This window comes from Sorex fumeus, unplaced genomic scaffold (assembly GCF_029834395.1).
Source record: "Sorex fumeus unplaced genomic scaffold, SorFum_2.1 ptg000129l, whole genome shotgun sequence".
NCBI classification, from domain to species: Eukaryota; Metazoa; Chordata; class Mammalia; order Eulipotyphla; family Soricidae; genus Sorex; species Sorex fumeus.
In genome coordinates this window covers 4,490,622-4,507,500 of record NW_026606186.1, presented here as the reverse complement: position 1 = coordinate 4,507,500, position 16,879 = coordinate 4,490,622, and the positions used below count along the sequence as shown (strand labels likewise).

The 16,879-nt window shown below is 41.1% G+C and overlaps 1 pseudogene; it reads left to right on the top strand.

The window, feature by feature from the left end:
- The window catches only part of LOC130045714 (protein arginine N-methyltransferase 3-like), a 127,507-nt pseudogene extending 111,947 nt beyond the window's left edge, over positions 1-15,560 (top strand).
- Positions 15,561-16,879: the final 1,319 nt, after the last annotated feature.

The following is a 16,879-nucleotide window of genomic DNA, read 5'->3' as shown; positions in this document are numbered from 1 at the left end:
CCCTCCCTTCCCCTCCCTTCCCCTCCCTTCCCCTCCCTTCCTCTCCCCTCCCCTCTCCACCCCCCTCCCTTCCCATCCCCTAGCCTCCTCTTCCCCTCCTTCCCTTCCCATTTCCTCTCCTCCCCTCCCCTCCCATCTCCTCCCAACTCCTCCCCTTCCCTCCTCTCCCTTCCTTTTCCCTCCTCTCCTATCTCCTCCCCTCTTCCATTTCCTCCCCTTTCCCCTTCCTTACTCCTTTCTTCCCTTCCTCCCTCCCTTTTTTTCTCCACCTTTTCCTTCCTTCTTTTTCCACTGAAGAAGATATTTTCATATTTAAACAGACTTTTAAGGAGGCCTGCAGAGAGAAAACCATGTGCCAGTACAGCATCCGCTTAAGTTCTTTTCTCTCTCTAAAATAACCTCCAGGCATCTACTCCACTGCCAGGGTTGCTTCTTCTGACCCTTAAATTTCAGCTTGAACTGCTCATTCTCAGGGAAGCCTTCCTCCACCCACACCCCAGCACCTGGGTCTTTGCTTTCCTGGTCCTTCCTGAAAATTTCATTAGCACAGTCAAGTTCTCTTTCTCCTATGAGATTTTGCATGAGGCAGAGTCTGTGGTCAACTCAGCCCCTGTCTAGAACATTGCCTGGCACTGCCTTTGCTCAATAAATATTTTATGAATTCATGAATAAATTAGTGATATAAAAGGAGATTGTATACTGGTCAAAGTGATGGTGATGGCTTATATATGTAAAAATGGGAAGCAGGAAGGGATGATGATTCTCTTAGCTGTTACTCATGAAATTCTGGAAATACTTGGTGTGGGGGAAGGAAATATTTTGGAGAAAAGAGGTCTTGAAGGCGAGGAGAACACTCTCCTATGAACTGAGTTTCAATGCCTATAGCTCACATCTTCAATTCAACCCACTGTTGTGACTTAGCTGAGTCAACTTCTGATTGTCTGCATGAGTCTTTAATGCCAGTTTTTTAATCCTGAGACAATCCCTCTAGTCGGGTGAAAGACACTTTGAGCATCAGCAAACCCAGAGACAGACAATTCTCTGTTAAAAATAAAACATAAAACACTCTGCATTTTTTTATTATCAACCTTAAAAGATATTATCTGTAGCTATTGCTTTTAAAGGATGGCATGATATTTAATCTATTTTTTCTTTATTAAAAAAAAGCCTATAAACCTACATAGATCAACAACCAGGGGAGAAATAGACCGTTTTTTTCTACTTTCCTACTGTGAAAAGCTCGAGGGCAGACAGTTTCAAAGATGAGTTTGTTCACACCTTCAAAGACCAGATAACACCAATGCTTGACAATTCTTCTGGAATTACAGAGAGAGAAGAGGAACTTTCTTTTTCTCTTCTTTTGTAGAAACAAAACCAATCATACCTCTTGGAGGGTCTGGGAAGAATAAAAGAAGTTTCTCTGGATGTAGCAGACAGGGAATGGAGTGGGAGAATTGTGATAGAAGATGAGAGAAGCCAAACCACAGGCAAAAGACAATCAGACAGGAAAGGGAGGGCCATGTGACTGCCTGCAGAGGCAGAGTTCACCAGGGGGGGATGAATCCGGAACTATGACAATCTGGGAGAGTGGGCTGGAGACACCAGACGACAGAAGGAAGGAGAGTCTAGCTCATCTCCTCTTAGCCCCCATCCCGACCTCCTGCGCATGCTCCCTTTGGGACTTGCCCAGTTGGAACCCTACTGGCATAGGCAGTCCCAGAATACATCCCTGTGGACCAAGCCCTACTCTGCACAGGACTGAGAATAAGAAAACGCAGGCAGAATATTGAATCTGCTGAGACAGACCCTCAAAACGAGATCATTGAACTGAAACAGGCTCACCGGGATCTCGGGGGCTTCGGCTCTGTGCCAGAGCATTTGCCTTGCATGTGTGAGGCTGCACGTGCAACCCGGAGCACCACCCCTCATCGCCTGAGGGCAATCCGTGGCACCGCCAGTGAGATCCCTGGCACCACCACAAAGTGTGTTCGAGAACACTGCCACCAAGAGTGCATGGTGTCCCAGGTACTGCATTCCCCTGGCACAGCATCATCAGCCACGGAAGGGGAGGGTAACTAGCTGGTCCTAAGGCTTGATCAAGATAACGTCACAGGATCCCTAAGAATTGCTGTCACCCAAAGAGGCACTGGGAGAAGCACACACAGTACCCGGAAAGACTGTGTGCTGAAATATTGACTCTGAATTTGATCTCAGCTCTAGAACTAATTATGAGTTCACAGAAAATACAGAGGTAGAGAAATACGGTAGAGGCCACAAAAATAACACAAATCCACAAGGTCTCAGATACAGGAAACAATTCAACGACCAGTTTTTTCAGCAAATGAATTGGTTTAAATTAAAAAGTGAGGAGATTTAAAAGCCAAGGAGAACTTTCCAGGACTATCAGCTAAATGGAATTCATGAACCTCTAGCGTTGTTTAGATTCGGAGTCAAATAAATCAGCTATGAAAAACCACTTAGGAGACCACTGAAAAAGCTAAAACACTAACTGAATATTGATTATATCAAGAGATTATTGATTTTTAGGTACAATAAAGCGACTTCTTCCCCCCCCCCCCGTTTTTTTTTTGGCTGATGAAATAATATGAAGTCTAGGCTTTGAATAATTCAGTTGGGGCTTGGAGGCAGAGATAAAATTAGACATAAGTTGATAATTGTAGAAATGAGAGGAGTATATAGAGCTATATTGTACCTTATTTTCATAGGTACTTAAAGTCTTCTGTAATAAAAAATTTTAATATTTGAAATCTGAATAACGAATCAAACTTCCTTACCAATGTCCATCCCAAAATGTGAGTGATATGAATAATTATGACAATTGGAATTACATACATTACATAATAATTAGGGCTTACATGATAGTCACATAATAAAGGACAAGAGGCAAAATTATAATCATTTGCAGGTTATATGCCTTTATGCTTAGAAAAACCTCTTTCAAAACTATTGGACTCAGAGAGAATAAACATAGTAGCCTGTTACAAAACTAACATATCAAATTATAAGCTTTCTTATGTACAAATAACACCCAGATAATGCCAAATATATCCATAAAATAACAATAAGATATAATAACTAGAGATAATTTCTAAAAGAAGCAGAATTTCTATAAAAATGCTCCAACTCATGAGGTATATATAAAAAGGCTAAATAAAAATGAATTTTCATTTATTCTTGAGTAGGAAGTTTAGTGTTGTAAAAATGTCAGTTCTTCATTAATTAATATGTACATTAAACACAATCCTAATCAAAATCTGAGCAGGATCTCTTTTTTTTTTAGCTTGACAAGCTAATTTTCAGCTTCATCTAGAATAAAATCATACCAAAAAATTAGGACTGCTGAAACAGAAGAATTGTGTTTTTTTAAATATTTCTAATTACTATGCAATGGTATATCTGAATCAGTCTTCTGTAGAGCCGAACTGAAAGACCTACATGAAATTAAAAAGCCTGATTTTGCATCTATATTTAAGCAAACAATGAAAAATCTAAGAACAATGAAAGACATAGCTACAGAAACACTACTAAATTTCTGAAAACCTCTGTTGGTCCCATTCAAGGATGAAAGTTGGATTAGGAACCCCCATAAATCTATTGCCCCCTTAGAGAAAAATCCTCAGTTAAAGGGAGTATTAGCAAAGGAACAGTAGCAGCAGCAATAACCATGCCCCATCAGAAAAAGTGATGTTTAATCCTGATAGAATGGAAAAATCACGTTTCCCTAAACAACCCAAATACATCTCCCCAAACAAACCAACCACGTGCAGATCCTGATGAGTGCTGGAAGTTAGAATCCATGTTTCATTTATGTAAATATATAGCTCACTCACCATCTCACTAAACACAAAAAGGAAAGTTACAAATTAGTTTTAAGTAGTTCTGCTATGGCAGTGCCTCTAGGTGTCTGGCAGAAACCAAAGAAAATATCTCTGGAAGAAGGAATATTTAACCCTAGCCTCAACTAATAGCACTATAGAAACTGTTAGTTTATCCAAAACCAAGAAATGCACAAATTACCATGCAGGGGAAATAGATATGTCACTACAGAATCTATACATGGCAGATACACTTATTATTAGACATAGCATATAAAGTAGCTTTGCTTAATATGCCTGCAAAAATAACAAGAGGAATGAAAATTACCACAATGTCCCAGGAAAATCCAAAGAACCACAAAGCTTTTGTGGAAATAAAAACATAATAATTGGCCTGGGATGTTTAATTAATGGATTAAATAGTAGACTAGACATGGTACAAGTACAAAACAAACAAACAAACAAATCTGTGAGTTAGAATTGTGTACATTACCAAGGATAAAACACAGAAAGGAAATGAAAAACATGAAATGCACGTCAAGATGTATATACTAAGGATAGAGATACGCTACTCTTGAGCACATATTTTCTCAAGGTATCTGAAGAAGATACCAGAGAGAATGGATATAGAGGTAATATTTGAAGATCATCAATTTTTCAGAACTCATGAAGAAGCCTGGCAAGCTACCTGTGATGTATTCGTTATGCCAAACACAGTAACAATAAGTCTCACAATGGAGACGTTACTGGGCCCACTCAAGCAAATCGATGAACAAAGGGAAGACCGTGCTACAGTGCTACATGAAGAACATACATACTCAGACTTAGCAGGCAAATAGGCAAATGGGAATAAATCTATATTTAGACATTTATCAATAAACCTAGTAAAGAGCAAAGAAATGATCTCAAATCCAAGTGCAGAGAAAAAGATCACCATCATAAGAACGACAAATAGGTGACTTTTCATGAGCAACAACAGAAGACAACAGAATTGCTTTTAAAAATCTATTTAACAGTAAATCTATTTTGAAAATAATGACAAAACAAAGGTATTTTTCCCCTTTATTTTATTTTATTTTTTTTAATGTTGTAGATTTACAATTTTTTTGTGCTTTGGTTTCAATTATACAATGATCAGATACCCATCCCTCCACCAGTGCCCCATTTTCCACCACCATGGATAATATCCCTCCCACCCCCATCCCCCCCATCCCCCCTGTCTCTGTGGCAGGGCAATCCCCTGTGTTCTCTCTCTTCTTTTGGGTGTTGTGGTCTGCAAAAGAGGCATTGAGTGGCAAACATGTTCAGTCCATAGTCTACTTTCGACATGCATCTCCCCTCCTGGGAGGATCCTCCAAACATCCTTTATTTGGTGCTCCCTTCTCTATCTGAAATGCCCTTTCCTCTAGGATACCCGGCTGGCCTCTAAGCTATGGAGTAATTCTCCTGGTGCTGATCTCAGCTATTCTTGGGTATTAATCTCATACTTTGTTACTTTATATCCCCCAGATGAATGCAATCTTTCTATGTCTATCCCTCTCTTTCTGACTCATTTCGCTTAGCATGATACTTTACATATTGTACCACTTGTATGTAAATTTCATGACTTCATCTTTTCTAAGAGCTACATAGTACTCCATTGTGTAGATGTACCAAAGTTTCTTTAACCAGTCATCTGTTCTTGGGCATTCAGGTTTCTTCCAGTTTCTGGCTATTGTAAAGAGTGCTGCAATGAACAAACAAGTGCAGATGTCACTTCGACTATACATTTTTGCCTCTCTGGGATATATTCCCAGGAGTGGTATTGCTGGGTCAAATGGGAGCTCAATTTCTAATTTTTTGAGAATCGTCCATACAGTTTTCCAGAAGGGCTGAACCAGTGGACATTCCCACCAACAGTGAAGGAGTGTCCCTTTCTCGCCACATCCACGCCAGCATCGGTTGCTTTTGTTCTTTTGAATGTGGGCCAGTCTCTGAGGTGTGAGATGGTATCTCATTGTGGTTTTGATCTGCATCTCCCTGATGATTAATGATGTAGAGCATTTTCTCATGTGCTTTTTTGCCATTCGGATTTCTTCTTTGAGAAAGTTTCTGTTCATTTCATTGCCCCATTTTTGGATGGGGTTGGATGTTTTCTTCTTGTGGAGTTTAACCAGTATTTAAAACAAAGGTATTTTTAAACAAATAAAAATCCAGAGACTTTCTTGTATGTCAGTAAAGAATCCTTTAAGAAATCTCAAAGATGAAAACATGAGCCTTATAGAAAGTTAGATAATGATAAGTAAAGAAAAAGGTATCCAACCAGGTAGCTCTAAATAAAATTTAATGGTACAAAAACAATAAAAACCATAATACATATAGGAGGACTACAAAGGGACAGAAGAAAATACTAGCTAACATAGCATATATGTTAGGTATGATTATCTGAGATGTTTTAAGGTCCTTGTATTGTTTGCGTGTAGGATAAAGATAATTTAAGAAATAAGCAGCAAAATATGACCACTAATAGTTATGAGTAAATAAGTTAATGTTTGTTTTAAGGCTTTGTATTATAGCTTGTTGATCATACACCAACATATAACCAATAAATTGTTATAATTTTAAATATCTCTGGTAGAGAGCCCGGCAAGCTACCGAGAGTATTCGATATGCCAGACACAGTAACAACAAAGTCTCCAATGGAGACGTTACTGGGCCCGCTCGAGCAAATCGACGATCAACGGGAGGGCCTTTACCTTTACCTTTTATCTCTGGTAAATGCATCAATACAATATTCAGATTCAGATGAATAGCTTAGTAACTTAGAATGCCTGCCTTACAACTGAAAGAACATGAGTTCAGTCCCCCACACCACTGTTTTCACTCAGTACAATCCTGGCAGCTCAAGTCTTTGATTCTGGTACTGTCAGCAATTTTTGGCTATACCACAATCTAAAGTGATGACCTGGTAAGCACCAAGACTAAAGACTATGCAAACACCACAGCTAGGAATTGTGGCCCCTTGCAAGCACATGTGTGAGTCACGCTCACAGTCGCGGTCCTCCCGTTGTTCATCGATTGCTCGAGCAGGCCCAGTAACGTCTCCATCGTGAGACTTGTTGTTACTGTGTTTGGCATATTGAATACCTCACGGGTAGCTTGCCAGGCTCTGCCGTGTGGGCGAGATACTCTCGGTAGCTTGCCGGGCTCTCCGACAGGGGCGGAGGAATCGAACTCGGGTCAGCCATGTTGGCCACTTGCAAGGCAAACGCCCTACCCGCTGTGCTATCGCGCAGCCAACATGGCCGACCCGAGTTCGATTCCTCCGCCCCTCTCGGAGAGCCCGGCAAGCTACTGAGAGGATCTCGCCCGCATGGCAGAGCCTGGCAAGCTCCCCGTGACGTATTCGATATGCCAGACACAGTAACAACAAAGTCTCCAATGGAGACGTTACTGGGCCCGCTCGAGCAAATCGATGATCAACGGGAGGGCCTTTACATGTGTGAGTATGATCGCAAAAGTCGCCTTATTCCTGAACTCATTGTTTGTTGAGAATAGTATGAAAGATTTGCATGCTAAGCTCAGATGCTTAAGAAATCCAAGTTTGGCGCTGCAGCAATAGCCAGCGGGTAGGGTGTTTGCCTTGCACACGGCTGACCCAGGTTTGATTCCCAGCATCCCATATGGCCCACTGAGCACCGCCAAGGGTAATTTCTGAGTGCAGAGTCAAGAGAAACCTCCGTGCATCACCAGGTGTGACCCCCCAAAAAAAAGAAAGAAAGAGAGAGAGAGAAAGAAATCCAAACATATTGTACGGTTTTGTTAGCCGAGTTTGGGTCCCTCCCAATGCCCAGGCCTCTCTTTCATCTCTTGTACAACTTTTCCTAACCCTTGATGCCTGCTCCAGATGCCTGCACCTCTCTGTTACACAGTTGTTTCTGTTAGGTTTGTTCTAGGTTTTTCATTATTACTTGTGTATGAATGAACCCAATAGAAATAAAACTCTCAAGGGTTTACTTTTTTGGGAGGAGTGGGATTTGGGGCCATAACCAGCCATGCTCAGAGCTTACTCCTTTCTCAGTGCTCAGGGATCACTCAAGTAATGACTCAGAAATCATTCCTGTTGATCTAGGGGTATCATATGGGGTTTCAGGATCACATCCATGTCAGTTGTGTGCAAGGCAAATGCTCTAGCTGCTGTACTATCACTCCAGCCCATCAAGGGTTTACTTTGATCATTTACCATTTATTCATAGGAAATGAAAAATACAAAAGACCACCAAATGCTAGATTTCAGCAGAGCTGTGTGGTAGTGGCCAACAAAAAGGCATATAAATATCCTGGGGTCTTCCACATTTAGAGAGACATGGGCTAACCAGTGCTGGCCACCCAGCCAGTCACCACCCAGCCCGCTCCTGTGCTCCCCACCAAAGGCTAATTGTGGAGAGGAGAAACAACATGCTCTGCTAGAGAAATAACTGACGAAGGTGCCACATGTGAGACTGTGGGAAGAAGGATAAAATAAAGACACGAGAACTAATTGAAAGCATTTGTGAAACCAAAGAGAGCGGAAGTGATTTTTGTTTTCATTTCCACACTACTCTGCGTCTTCCAAGTTTGCTACAAATAAGATTGATGTCTTTTCTAGAAAAATTAAATGATGGGTGCATTATTGAACGCAGTCAATGTGTTCAAAATAGTACATTGTTTCATATTTTTAATGAAACAGCTCAGCTTTCAAGAATTATTGGCTCAAGTGCTTTGCCAACATATTTTTATTGGTTGTTACAGCTTCCCTTATTGATAAATATCATAATATATAAGAAAATAATGACACTTTCTGATTCTTCCCTTAGCTTGATGTTGTCCTTTAAATTTTGTCAGAGGAATTGTATATCCTTAATCCAATTATTTGACACCAGTGAGTGTCATCAATGTTCTTTTTATTCTATTTCTTAGTGTTCATGCCTAATATGATCTTCCTAAGGCCCCCAATAAAGCTGAGTATACTTTAATATATGCAATGAATGTCTTTTGTAGGGGATGTGTGGGGGGCCACAACTAGAGGTGCATATGGGCTACTCTCAGCTGGTACTTGGGGGTCACTCCTGGTGATGCTCAGGAAACCAAGTGGTGATGCTGGGGATCAAACTTGGGATCCCTGCATGCAAAGCATGTTCTCCAGACTTGTAAGCCACCTCCCCAGTTCCAGACTTTTCATTTTGTTTTGGTGCTCCGGAGAAAGCTACTCCTGGTTCTGTGTTCAACAGTTACTCCTAGCAGTAGTCAGGGGACCATCTGTAGTATCAAGGATCAAACCTGAGTCGGCCATATGCAAAGTAAGTACCTATCTGCTGTATTATTTCTCCAGCCCTCTATTTTATTTTTAATTCCATGAATATGTAATTAAATATGGATTTACATTGCTATTTGGAACAAGATATGAATTTAGCTTGAATTTTTATCATTTTTCTTTTTTAAATTTTTCACAATATTTGATTACGTTTAATATTCAAACACCAATCCCACCACCATTACACCTTCCCACCACCATATTTCAGATGTTTCCATCCTGAACTCCAATCCCTGCCCCAAAGCAGAACCGAAATCTTGTTTTGTTCTATTTTATTGTTATGAAAAAAACAGCACCTGGCACCCGAGCTGCGCAGGAGGAAGAGAGCGGCTTGGAACGCCTTCAAGAACGTCAAAGAAATAGCTAAGAGGACGAAGAACCTCCGGCTCCGGGCACATCTATTTGATTCCACTGTTCTTCCTGCATTAACATACGCCTCAGAGACTTGGGCCCTACGCAAACAAGGTGAGAACGCTATTCAGGTCTCCCAAAGAAGAATAGAAAGAGCTATGCTTGGAATATCACGTTTCACTCAAATGAGAGAAAGAATCCGGAGTTCTGACATCCGTCGACGATCAAGAATCAGGGACGCTGTCTCATTTGCCAAGGTGTCGAAAATCAGATGGGCTGGTCACGTAATGAGATTTAAAGACGACCGCTGGACTAGAGCTGTTACTGACTGGATTCCACGGGATGTCAAAAGACCGCGTGGCCACCCACCTACCAGATGGTCAGACTTCTTCGTGAAGATCATGAACGATCGGTTTGAGGCCCTTCATGTTCCCAGAGCGAACAGATGCCATTGGGCTACGCTAGCACGCGACAGGGACAAATGGAGACGTTACTGGCGCCCGCTCGAGCAAATCGACGACTAACGGGAAGTAAAGTGATAAGTGATAAGTGATGAAAAAAACAGAGTATGAAGATGGTTGTATTTCACCCAGGGGCCATTAAGCCCTTCTATAAGAAATCACTGGGCTGGAGCGATAGCACAGCAGGTAGGGCATTTGCCTTTCACGTGGTCAACCTGGGTTCGATTCCTCTGTCGCTCTTGGAGAGCCTGGCAGGCTACCAAGAGTACCCCACCCACACAACAGAGCCTGGCAAACTCCCCGTAGCATATTTGATATTCCAAAAACAGAAACAACAAGTCTCACAATGGAGACGCTACTGGTGCCCACTCAAGCAAATCAATGAACAACAGGAGGACAGTGCTACAGTGCTATAAGAGATCACTAACATGTTGTTAAAGGTTGAGCTTTGTGTGCATATACATATGTGATATATATATATATATAGCACAGCGGTAGGGCGTTCACCTTACAAGCGGCCAACATGACCGACCCGAGTTCGATTCCTCCGCCCCTCTCAGAGAGCCCGGCAAGCGACCGAGAGTATTCGATATGCCAGACACAGTAACAACAAAGTCTCCAATGGAGACGTTACTGGGCCCGCTCGAGCAAATCGACGATTAACGGGAGGGCCTTTATTTATTTATTTATTTATTTATATTTCCCTCTAAGATTGGTTGCCTCCTACTTTGAACCCCATCAAATGTGGCGTTGTACTCTTGGAGTATGGGTACAGTGTGTGGTATGAAGTGTCCAGGAATAGGTTCACTCATGGGTGAGGCTTGGCCCAAGCATGTGGAGAGTGGAGGTGAGCATAGCGGTTGAGTTCTGGAGGTTTTTGACTGCCAAGGCTAGGTCCCTTGGGGCAGGGAAGGATCTCATTCCCTCCCTCCCCCCCCCCCACCGCCCTGGGCATCCAGAATGAAACAGCCTGGCATGGGGTCCAGTGGCATGGTTATGGCGAGTGTCATGTTATGCTCCCTTCTGGGAGAGAAGGATGTGCGATCCGTATAGTGACTGATGATGAGATTACCTGGTGCTAGCCAGAGGTGGTTTATGGGTGTGAATTGTTATAATTTTTCTAACTGATCATCTCAAATGATTTCTGGGTTTACTGTAGCAGACATTATTGCTTAGCTACTAAGTTAACCTCCTTTACTAACAGATTATGAATTTATGGGGGGGAAGCATTAACACTCACATTTTTGTGTGTGTTTATGGGTCACATCTAGCAGTGCCTCAGGGGCACTCCTGAGCACTGCTTTTGGTGGCCTTTAGGAAAGCATGCAGTGCCAGGATTTAAACCGGGGCCTGCCGCATACAAAGCATGCTCTCAGCCCATTGAACCACCTCTCGATCCCTGGACCCACAGTGCACTCTTTAAGACTTTAAAGCCTTTCCTTGTAGCATCCCTGGTAGTAGAGGAGGCAACATGATTTAGTTCCACTCTAAGGGCCACAGATGGTGGTTTTTCGGGGTCTTCTAGGGAATATTGTGCTTCTGGAAAGAGACAGTGCTCTTTCCTTTCCTTTCTCCTTTCCCCTTCCCTCTCTTTCCCCTCTCCTTTATTTCTCTTTTCCTCTGTTCTTCATTATGTCTATAATATGGAGCAGCTCATGTCTGTTGGGTTTTGTCAACGTCACATGTACCAAACAAACCTGGCAGAGGGAGGAAGAAGTTTCGCCCCTGCAGCAAGTACTCGAACTATGCGCCTCTGATGAGCTTGTTTGATAGAAAGATGTCCTCACCCAGTGGTTAAACACCAAAAGTCAAGTTGCTGCTACTTGCCCCAATTGCAATTTATGTTAATAAATGCATAATCTTACAGATAAGTTTTCATAACTAAAGGTTTTTTAAAGTTGCTTCTTAGATTCTGTTGCAGAGTCTGTCAATTATGTTAATAATGACGTTCTTTGCATGACTGTGCAGGTATGCAATGAATTTGTCATTGGATGGGACTGGAGGCCGCTTATTATCTCTCATTTTTCAGAATAGCTATGTTCAAAAATGTATTTTTTCACTGAGGGGTTCTAGAATTATTGCTCTGGGCTGCTTCAATCATTTTATCTTTTGAATCAAACAGAGCACTATACAGAAGAATTCACACATTAACAGCACCTTTTCTTCCCGTTCCTGAGCATGGTATGTCTTTCCATGTACCAATCTTCTTGATCTTGGAATAAAGGGTCATTGTATTCTTCATAGATAATTTTTGCACAATTTCTATGATTCTATCTTATAACCTGTTATTTCTTATAACTTACAGTATATAGCAAAAAAATCAGTTTTCAAATATTTATCTTGTATTTGACTCTTTATCAATTTTAAGAGTTTTTCAATTGGTACTTTTATGTTTTCTAGGCATACAGTCTTAATCATTATAAATACTTATCTTATCTCTCATTTATAGGAGTTTAATCTCAACTTTATTTATGTATGTTATGGAATTGAGCAAAAATGGTTGAGTAAAAGTGAAAGCAATCATGTTCGTTTTGCTCTTGATTTTAGAGAGAATGTGCCTCTAAAATTCTTATGAGTTCCCATGAGGACAGCTATACCATTGTTTTAAGAAAAGTGTTCTATGTTAAGTTAACTCTCCTAATATGTAGTTTATAAAAATGAGTGATGAGTATCAACTTTCACACCACATATTGTCACTCATTGCATTTATCTTTTTTTCAATTGATCCTTAAGATAAAATGCTTTGTTATTGGGTTCTATGTATAAAATAATCCTTGAGATTCTAGGTTAAATCATCCTTGATTGTGAAAAATTGTTTTATAAGAAACACTGATGAGTTTAATTTACTAATGTATAAAGAATTTTTCACATCTAAATGTATTAATTAGGTTCATCTATAATAATACTGTGATGTTTCTCTTTGGTGTTAGTTTCAAAGTCAAAATAGGTAGGGAAAGTTGAATTGGATTAATGTATGCACCCAAACTTTTGCACCCCTCTATTATACATCAGACATCTACATCCTTGTCATCTCCTCGTAATGAGCATATTGCATACTCTGTTTCTTGGTGTTGAGTTGGACCATATGACTTTCTTTAAACAATGAAATGTGAGTAAATATTTTAGAGTAGAAATTTGAGATAATCTGTGTTGTATGATTATGTGATTCTATCATCACTGTGAAAAGAAGTCCCTCCATGTTGTGTAAAAAAGATCAGGCATGCAACCCTGCCTTCACTGGGAACCCAAGTTCAACCAACCAAACATGAGATTAGCCCATAACCAACATACAACGAATCTAAAATGATTGTTGTTTTAAGTCATGTAGCTGGAAATGGTTTATTCTATAGTGTGCCAACAGTTGACTGATGAACTAGGAAATTTTATTCTCCTGTCTTGTTTTGACCTCTATTATTTTTCTATTCTCTAAAGAACTTCTTTGAACACTTTTTTCTAAAATAGACCATTGGAAACAGATTTTTCCCATTTTGGATTGTCTGAGAAAGTCTTTATTTCTCCACTTTTGAAGGATTATTTTTCATGGTATGTAGTTCTATATTGGTGATTTCCTCTTTAATCCTTTAAATATTTCACTCTAGCTTGATTGGTTCCTGAGGAGAAATTTGTATAGCTCTAATCTTTGCTCCTCTCTAAGTAAGTTTCCTTTCTTCTTCCACATACATACTTCTTTCCGTTTTTTTTAATCATCTATTTTTCCCATTGTTGGAAAACGATATCCCTAAATACATAGGGTTTTGCTCCATTCTGTTTTGTTTTAGCACCTATCATGCCTGGCATTCTGAGTTTCCAGGATATGTAGTTTGATATCCGACATTAATTTCTTTTTTCCTTCTGGTATTTCATCACATGTAGGTTAATTTACACTCTCAGACTTCCGCACACTGAGCTTCCACTGTTACATTCCCGGCTTCTGGAGTGTGGTTCCACCCATTGGTCCTTGTTTCTACCCGTGAGCCTCTGCACGAAATTGTGACTTCTGGAACTCAGGCCACTCTAGGGTGTTGGGAGCTCAGCCTCCCTCCCTAGCAGGGCAAAGGAAGGCTGGTAACAGTACAGCCTGGTTACCCTGATTCTTGTTAGGACACGATGATCACTGTGCGAAGGTGCAAAAACAGAAAAGACTAGCCTATTGATCCAGCAGATTCCAGAACTTTACTCAGTAAGAAAGGAGAATTTCAAGCACTATAAATATAAAATAAATTATTCTTTGCCTGCTACAGGGGCAGACTTGAGGGGTGGTTGGAGAAATGGAGGTATAAAGAAGGTGACAGTGGTGGTCACTTGTGGAATAGGTGGGATTGGTGTTGGAATGCTGAATGCCTGTAACAAATCATCATGGACAACTTTGTAAACTGTGGTTTCAATACAATGGGGGGAAGTTGGGGAGGGGGAGGAGAGTTTAACATGGCATAAAGACAGCATCCCTGTTAAGAGGGAAAGCTGCCTAATGATCAACAATATTGGAAAGTCAACTTGGGTCCCTCCATTTGACAAAATAGATCCCACACAGCTTGTCTATAAATATAAAACTTGAAAAACAAAAGGTATTACGAAATAGAGATCAAACAGTCTTACTAAATAAACTTGAAGATACTATTATACTAATTAAGGGTCAGACTGAAGAAGTTCATCTTCCTGTGGAAAAAGTGGATGTTATTATATCTGAATGGATGGGTTATTTTCTTCTTTTTGAATCTATGTTAGGGCTGGAGCGATAGCACAGTGGTAGGGTGTTTGCCTTGCACGTGGCCGGCCCAGCCGAGCCGGGTTCGAGTTCTCCACCCCCCTGGAGAGCCCAGCAAGCCTGGCAAGCTACCCATGGTGTATTCGATATGCCAAACACAGTAACAACAAGTCTCACAATGAAGACGTTACTGGGCCCGCTCGAGCAAATTGATGAACAACGGGAGGACAGTGACAGTGACAGAATCTATGTTAGGTTCTGTACTTTATGCAAAGAATAAATACTTGGCAAAAAGAGGATTGATCTACCCTGATCTTTGCACTATCAACCTTGTGGCAGTAAGTGATACAAATAATCATGCAATAGAATTGCTTTCTGGGATGATGTCTACGTCTTCAATATGTCCTGCATGAAGAAAACAGTTATTCCAGAAACTGTTGTGGAAGTTTTAGATCCCAAAACTCTTATATTAGACCCATGTGGTATTAAGCACATAGATTGCCAAATGATGTCTGTCTCAGATTTGGAGTTTTCTTCAGATTTTACCCTGAAAATCACAAAGACATCCTTGTGCACGGCATTTTCTGGCTACTTTGATATATATATTTTGAAAAGAATTGCCACAACAGGGTCATGTTCTCAACGGGCCCTCAGAGTCCCAAAACACACTGGAAACAAGCAATATTTCTATTGGAAAAGCCATTTTCAGTAAAAGCAGGTGAAGACTTGAAAGGAAAGCTCACAGTTCACAAGAACAAGAAAGATCCATGTTCTCTCATTGTGACCCTCACTTTGAATAATTTGACTCATACTTATGGCCTCCGGTGAAAGACATCAACACAGAAAGACACAAAAGCACAAAATTTTAAAGTGTGGTGGTAAGAAGGTAAAGTGTGGTAAGGAGGTTCAGGGAGAGTTTCATGTGATTACATGGAGAGAGTCTTTCCTAACAAGTTTTCTCAAGAGGAGAACGGTTAGAACTACTAGAGTTCAGCTGAAGAAGAGTTCAACTGATCCTAATGAGCTCCCTGTGTTATTATTTGAAGTATGGAATAAAATCTAATATCTTCAAAAAACCGTAACAGTATTTCATGAGAAGATTTTCTAAAAAGATACCAAGTCCTAGAAACCCATAGGAAGATTATTAACTTAGAACTAAAATTTTAATGTGCAAGGTGGGGAAACGGCAAGACACAAGGCAGAGGAGAAGCAACACACAGATTTTTTTTTCAGGTGGTGCTGAGGCATTTCCACCCGACTTGGCTAACCAGCCTGGCAGTTCCCTGCGAGGGCCCAAGGATCTGGCTGCTTGTATATCTGATTAAATTCAAGGCAGATGGAGGAACTATTTCCACCTACGTGCCCTTTAAGCTTAAGAGAATAGAAAATGCTCCCCAAATATTGGGGGGCACATACTAGAGTGATCCATGACAGACAAATAAGATGTTTTGTTTCTAAAAGGTCACCCACATTTTGCATTCTGCTTAAGCTCCCTTCAGGGCCACAGGTGTCCTCCCCCTCATCCTTTCAAAAACCTGTGCTGAATTCAAATAACCAGTATTTCCATTTAAGCACATGCATACACATCTAATAAAATCATCTGAAACTATTTCATTACCTGCCAATTTAATTACAACTCCCTCCCCTCTCTATACGTGTAAGTATGTTATAACTTCCTGCCTCCATAGTTTCTCCTTCTCCACCCCCCGTCACCCCAACACCACCCCCAGAAAAGTATTCCAGAAGGGAGAACAACCCACCCAAATGGTTCTTTTTTTTAATTGATGGCTATGCAGACAGGACTCGATGGTCTCTGTCTTAAAATCCTTCATCATTCATCTTTGCGTTTGTGTTTTGTCATTCAAGCCTGATAAGACCATAGGTACTGGCCAGGGGCTAGGTTCTGGGCAGTCCACTCACCTGCCTGGACAAACAGGGAGGGTGGAGCTGAGGTACTCCACATGGAATCTCAGGCGGGGGCGAGGTGGTGGCTGTAGCTACCTGGGACACAGCACTTGGTGACTTGGTGAGGGGGACAAGGAGTGCAGGTGACCCTCACCTTTCCCTGATCCTAATACCAACTCGCAGTTCCTTGGGCAGGGCATTGCTGAGCACTATAGGGTGGGGGTTACAGGTTGGTGGAGGGTGATACCGACTTTCCTGACCCAGCTGACCCAGGACTGGACACATTTTC